Source organism: Musca vetustissima, unplaced genomic scaffold (genome assembly GCF_032173495.1).
Source record: "Musca vetustissima isolate MV318-11 ecotype Yass unplaced genomic scaffold, APGP_CSIRO_Mvet_v1 utg354717, whole genome shotgun sequence".
Classification (NCBI taxonomy): domain Eukaryota; kingdom Metazoa; phylum Arthropoda; class Insecta; order Diptera; family Muscidae; genus Musca; species Musca vetustissima.
Window position 1 is genome coordinate 4,084 of NW_026884243.1, and position 7,257 is coordinate 11,340.

General features: G+C 36.3%; 1 pseudogene; it reads right to left on the minus strand.

Moving 5' to 3' along the window:
• Positions 1-5,431: 5,431 nt before the first annotated feature.
• Positions 5,432-6,936, minus strand: LOC133331247 (protein tailless-like; annotated as a pseudogene).
• Positions 6,937-7,257: the final 321 nt, after the last annotated feature.

Genomic DNA, 7,257 nt, shown 5'->3' on the forward strand with positions numbered 1-7,257 from the left:
CATATAGAGAAAAATGTTCCGACTCCGAAATCGTTCGCGATCAAATTTTTGGTTGATGCGCGCAAAAGTTATCGAGGTTTTAATTTTGGGCTTAAGAAAAAAATCTTAAAATTACGCCGTTTATTATATTGACCGAAAACGTTGATATTTATCTTCCTCCGTAAAATAAGAATATGAATATATTATAATAATCACGATAAAGTTGCACATATTCGCGAAATATGAGAAAAATATAAAATACATAGCAGATTACATCAATATTTTCAATATATTAATGACATACACACACCTTAAAAATAATTTAAAAATATCTACATAATCTAAACACCATGATGAATCAAATGATATCAAAATCACACAAGTCCGTGTAGCGGTTTCTAAATCAAAGCGACAGCAAAACAAGATATTGAGGAAAAATATTTGTTTTTGGTTCGAAAAAATAATGTCATCATATTTATTTTTTTAATTGTATACAAGAAATTTCAGAAAAAAATGTTGGGGTTATTCTGCTATTTTACCCGAATTTCGCCGAAAAATTGACATATATAATAATAATCACTTTTTGTGTACAAGTATACGCCTTGCGGATTATACCAAGACCCTTCCGATAATTCTTAGAATTCTATAAATAGGAATAAATCTTAAAATAAAATAATATTATGAAATATACATTTTAAATTGCGTGTAAATCGCGTAATTCTCAAAATCATTTGATGCGCATGCGGTTTCTAGGAAGTACTGAAGTTTATCCTCCAATCCATATATATTTTGCGAAATTTCATTTGACGGCTAAGATGTGCCGCACGTTACATTGAAGTACCCAAAAAATCGTAAAACGCGAATAATTTCCGAAAACTCCATATGCCATTAACGCGCATTCGATTTCGGTGTGCACCGTAAAAAAATACATCGATCTATACCGATTTCAATGTGGTCCATTAAGAACCATGAATGTGCCAGCTCACACTATTTTTGGGATAAATTGCGTCTAAATCGCGTAATTCTCAAAATCATTTGATGCGCATGCGGTTTCCAGGAAGTACTGAAGTTTATCTTCCAATCCATATATATGTTGCGAAATTTCATTTGACGGCTAAGATGTGCCGCACGTTACATTGAAGTACCCAAAAAATCGTAAAACGCGAATAATTTCCGAAAACTCCATATGCCATTAACGCGCATCTGATTTCGGTGGGCAACCTAAAAAATACATTGATCTATACCATTTCAATGTGGTCCATTAAGAACCATGGATGTGCCAGCACAATCTATTTTTGAGATAAATTGCGTACATCTCTCTTTCGGCTGAAGTTTTTAAAGTTCTCTTTTCGAACAAGATCAAAATCCGTATCAGATCATTTATTGAAGCGGAAATGATACACAGAAAACGCAAGTAAATCCGCGATATTTTCAAAAACATTTTTTTGCCAAATTTCGGGTTTTTGGAAGGCCAGTTCCCGCCGTCCTAGTAGATGGATTTTCACGAAGAAGATTTTATATCATCCGAAACGTAAAAAACCTTATTGATCGCGGGGAACCCATATCATTCAGTTGACAGATCTAAAAATTTGGCCCGAAAAATAGGTTTTTTAGAAATTTGATCGCACAAAATTCGCACCTGCGGATGAGTATTACTCTGAAGCTGTGCATACTACATACACAAAATACATATCAAATTACGCAGATTCGCGACTACAATAATCTTATAATCGATTTTTATAAATTCCTGTTTGCGTATTAAAGCTAGAAGTAAAATTAAAAAAAAAAAACACTCAAAATCGAGCTTCAAAATGTCAGCATCATTTAAAGGTAGATGCAGGGAAAATTTTGAAAAATGATACATAAGGGGCGTAGTCCCCCACGAATTCCATGTCACGCACTGTTACAGCGTGCGAAACATAATCGTTTGTTTAGTTAAGAAAAATTTGTTTCCGAAATTTCTTTCGCAATTTTTATTAAATAGTTTTACACCTTTTACAATACCTGCTAATTTTTTTATGAATATGTTTGTAAATGTCGGAGATATTAAGAAAAAATTAGCGTACGCACGCGCTACAAAATTTTCCCTTTAAAAATTGGATATCAGTTTCGATATGAAATTTCTGCGAATTGGCTGGAGATAAAATTGCGGATTTTTTTTACAGCTATAATGGGTTATTCAAGATTATATTGACATTCAATTTTTTTGAGAAAAAATTTTCTAAGATATACTTTTTTAACTTTGAACACCGTCACGCACATGTTACACTCGTAACGCACTGTTACACACACATGTACTAAAAAAATTAAATTCAAAACAAAATGTTTTAAAAATGCTAGTTCTTATACCCCACACAACTATGTTGTCAGGATATTATAGCTTTGTGTGGCCCCAAGACCTTTGGTATATCATTATGCAGTTATGGACGATATTTTTGCCTGTAAATTCGGTTCTAAAGCAACTTATTGAGGAAGAATGTAACATGTGCGTGACGGATACAAATTTGTTCGATGGAGATAGAAGACAAACTTTGTTTTATTTGAGTTTGTCATCTCAAGATCCACACATAACAGCATTATCAAAAAAAAAAAAAATTCTCATATTAGAGTCTGTATAGAAACATATGTTAATTTTGTCACGCACGCGTTACATATTTTCTTACACTATTTAACTGAACTTACCACGGGATTCTCTTGGTATATGTATAGGTTTATATATATGTAATTCTTAGTAAGATATTACTTTATTTGAATTTAATATTTATTATTGATATTGTTTTAGCTAACAGCGTTCACAATTACGACAAATGACACTCTAAAACTAATAAAAATATGCCCAAGTTACTCTCCACGCGAAAATGGTACAACGAAAAGAAAAACTACGGTTATTTTTCAAAATTCAACTAAAAATATATTGTCCGGATTGCAAAGAATATTTCCTATATAATTTCATATCTCTCTTAACGAATTGATTTTTCACCTGTGTGGTTGACCTTTTTGTGGAATTCGTGATATTCAAACAGGATGTAAGCACCGAAGCAGAAGCAAATGAAAGCATTTCCAAGTTATAGTCACTTAATTGAAAAATATATCTAGAAATTTATATTGGAGAAGATAACATCTTAAATACTACCAAATCATCACAAAACATGTCCCTACTTACAAGCAAAATTTCGAAATAATATTGCCGTTGAAAGGATGAGAAACTTTATTAAATTTTATTGAAAAAAATAATTTTCATAATTTTTGTGGGAGGTACTAGAAGAAGAAATGTTGCGATGTACAAAGTTTGGATGTAATCGGTTACTGCCTGCACCAGCGAGCCAGACCCACAGACAGACGAAAACCAATATTTCGATGAGGGGCATTTTTGTCGTAGCAAAATATGATTTAGAATTACAGCCATAAGACTAAGGGTATAATCACATTTATGATCTAGCAGTGCTCGAAAAACTTATATGTATGTTAGCCATCGAAAAATAATTATATACATGTTTTGAAATAATCTCTATAAACCCTATTTTTTTTGTTTTTGGTTGCCCCGGCCCAAGTCCCGTATAAAATTTTGTGGTCTTCCAATGATAAATATTTTCTATAGAACGATTAAAAAACATACAAATATAATGTTTCTTGTTCACTTGATCCTATAGATGTTAAGCTATCATCATCGAAAACTATATGAGACATCCTTGAACTTCACCTATAACTTTGTATCGGCACGTGTCTTTCCAAAGTAAATGTATTTCATTTTGTAATTTATCATGTTAAAATTCACTTAATTGTGGCCTCTAGATCGACTAGACAGAAAAATGAGGATTTTTATCACCTAACCAGTCATTATCAAATTTTTCCAGAACCTAGCCTATATGCAAATTTTGGTGAAGATTGGTCAATAATAGCGGCGTTTGATCGCTTCAAAAATCGTTTTCTTGATATCAAGTCACTGGATTATAACTCAGGGGGATAATTAATCAATTCCATATTTTGGGCAGTCAAATAGGCGTTGGTTTGAGCCGATGTGTGAGAGCTTGTATACGTTTATTAAATTTCTCCGTAGACAAACAAATTTTGGTGTACCAGAATTGACCGTCCTACAAAACAGTCGACACATGACTAGTTTTAAAACAGGCCCTCATTTGCCAGGATGTGCTTCTTCGACGAAAAATGTTCCTTGGATTTCCTCAAATACACACACGGTCGGCTTTTTCTGGGCCCCCTGTATCGTTTTTTTAAAGCACAGCAATTTTTCAAACCAGTCGACATCGGTTTTTAGCGATTGTTAAATTGTGTCGGCTCCAACGTGAATAAACCTTTCTATGATGCAATATCGCATGTGTGCTGATGGAAGAAATATCCAAGGAAATAGGATTATCAGATTTTGCGCCACAACGTATGTTTTATTGACGGCATTAGTCTTTTATCGAGCGATTGAATTCATTATACAACCTTGGTATCTCTTCACTACACAACGGTGCGCTCTTACCGTGATAATACACGTCGAATGTTGAAATAAATATTCACACGAATATGATCACCGAGTTAAGTCCAGTTATTTGGAAAATTGAATTTTCAAGTCGCGATAAACAATACAACACATGATCGTACGGCCATCAGTGCTGAGTACGTTTATGCTAGATCAAACATTACAGTGGAAATGTCAGATGGCGCCTGGAATATATATGATTACATGTTTTGTTTGGTTCATACCGTGTTCCGTATTTAAATACTAACGATTTCAATGTGTCAATGAAATATTTTATACCATGCTCTCTTTGGTGTATCCTTAAAAAATCTGCAAACCACATTTTTCCGACGGATTTTAAAAAAATTTTTCCAATCATTCCCCATAAAAATATAAACAAAATTGTATTTATGTTTTAAAAACTTGTTTATGTATTTTCTTTTTTTTAATGTATAAAAATTAATTTAACTTAATTTGTAAAAAAATATATTTACATAAATTTATAACTTATTTTAAGATTTTTGTTTTGTTTGTTTCTCTTTTTTAACAATAACAAAAATTTGCAACTTTTGCTAAACTAATGCTACGATTAAGATCACTTGGATGATGTTTTGTTAACACTTTTTTTTTCAAATTTGAAGGCTACTAAGGCGTAGTAGGGTTACTTGTGAAAACCTTTTTGTTGTTTTAAAGTGCTTACAGCTGCGTATTGGCCACATCAAAACTTTGAGTATTGTCCATTATGTCTTTAACTATTCCCAGATAAAGAAGGAGTTCGAATGAGAAGAGTGGGTGTGTGAGATAGGCTGAGTTTTAAATTATCACAGTTTCCAGACCATGAGCACTCCGCCAGCCTGAGGCAATTTCTGCTCCTCAGGGCCCATGGGGCTAGGCAGCGGTTGTGAACACTTCAAGTGTGCACTTTTTGTGCTCTAATCAGGAGCATTTGGTGTATCAACCCAATGTCAATGGGTGTAGAGGTAAAAGTCCATTATCCGACGGCAAACTATGCGTTACGTTTTAAATTTTACGCTGACTGTACATGTCACCAATCAAACGAACAATGGTAATGTCACCAATAGTTTTACGGAAGAACAATTCCTCGATGGCAAAGGATGAGACCTTGTGCATTTGGGCTAATACACTCATAATGCTTTGGAAACGCATGGGCTGACCGGGATGCAAGCGGGCAATGTAGCCAATGAGAGCGTTGCGGCTTTCGTCATGTAAGGCCGAGATTTTGGCTGTTTCGATGAGACCACGAGATTCGGCCGAAATGCTGGAGTTGGGACTGCCATTGCTGGTGGTGGACAATGAGGAGTTGGCCAAATCATCAGAGCCGGGGCGACGGAACAAAGTCAAGGCACGAATGAGTTCATATTCATGGCTGTCGATATTGAGATGGCACAACTGGTTGAGAACATCTTGGAAGGCATGAACTTCACGGGTCACCAAGCCAGTAACATCACGGTTAGGATTTTCCGATTCATAGACGAACAACAGCTGGGTGAAGTTCCAACAATTGCAATTGATCGGGCAAAGGCAATTCACCGAACGAGGGCACATTCTTAATCCAGTTGATGTTCTTGAAGAGGTGTTCGGCGGCGGTTTCCTTGATGTGTTCAGCAGCCATTAGTGGTGGTGTTGGTGGGAGGACACGGGTGGCAGCCAAGGCATTCATGTAGGCGGCAGTGGGTGCAAAGAAGGTGGGGTGGGCTTGATGCATGGGGTGCTGGGGTACACGGGGTACAGATAAATCCAAAACGGAGGGTGGAGGGGGGAAGGCACCAGCCAAACTGGGATGCATTTGATGATGTCCGGGAATTGGCATGGGCAAGCCAGGGAAACCGGTCAAGGCGGCGGTGTTCATGAGGATTTCAGCGGGAATCTAGGCATTTCAGAACCACCCATCATGGCGTCTTGTACATGGCCATGTGGCGGCGCAAGGTGGAGTTGCGGGGTCCACGTTCATGTTGGACGGCATCTTTGTTCATGCCAACTTCGAAGCATTTGCGCAAGCGACAGGCACGGCACTGATTGCGGTGCGTTTTGTCAACCACACAGAGGCCTTGTTTTTGGGATTTGCAGACATATTGGCGGGAACGACGAATGGAACGCTTGAAGAAGCCAGCACAGCCATCGCAGGCATAGATGCCGTAATGTTTGCCGGAGCTGTGGTCACGGCAAACTTTGCAAGGCACATGATAAAGGATGCGACCTAAAAAAGAAGAAAGAGAAAAGTTCGTAATTAGTAATTTGTTCAATGATTAAAGAGATGATAAAATTCGAAGAAATTTATTGCAGGAATCAATAGAAAACTTTGGGTAATCCTTTGGCAAAGTAGTTCCATTTTCATCCTTGCTGGTAATTCCTTTTTTTGTGTTGATTGCGAATCGTTTGTTCAGCGAATACTTACTTGAGGCAGCTGGTGATAATCTGACAGAGTTGTATTTTTGATCCATGATATCGGGAGATCCAGATTCAGTGGTTTGCATTTTGTTGTTTGTTATTGTAAAGTAATCCTTGGGTGTAGTTATAAAAATTGATAGTTGTTGTGTGTCGTTTTGATTGACAAATTATTGATTTTTTGTAATTGTCAAATTTGTTTGCTATATTTTTTAGTGTTCTCAGCTTTGTTTGAGTTGTGTTCACTGTTTGAGATCCAAATGGTTTGTGTTGCTAATTCACCACCAACCTCGTCCTTTAATAGTCCTGACACAAAATTTGCACTCTACCATTCATAGCAACCAACCACTGTTGCGATCATCCCCGTTTACCTAACCTACGCCCGTTCATTGGTTACACACACATGTACA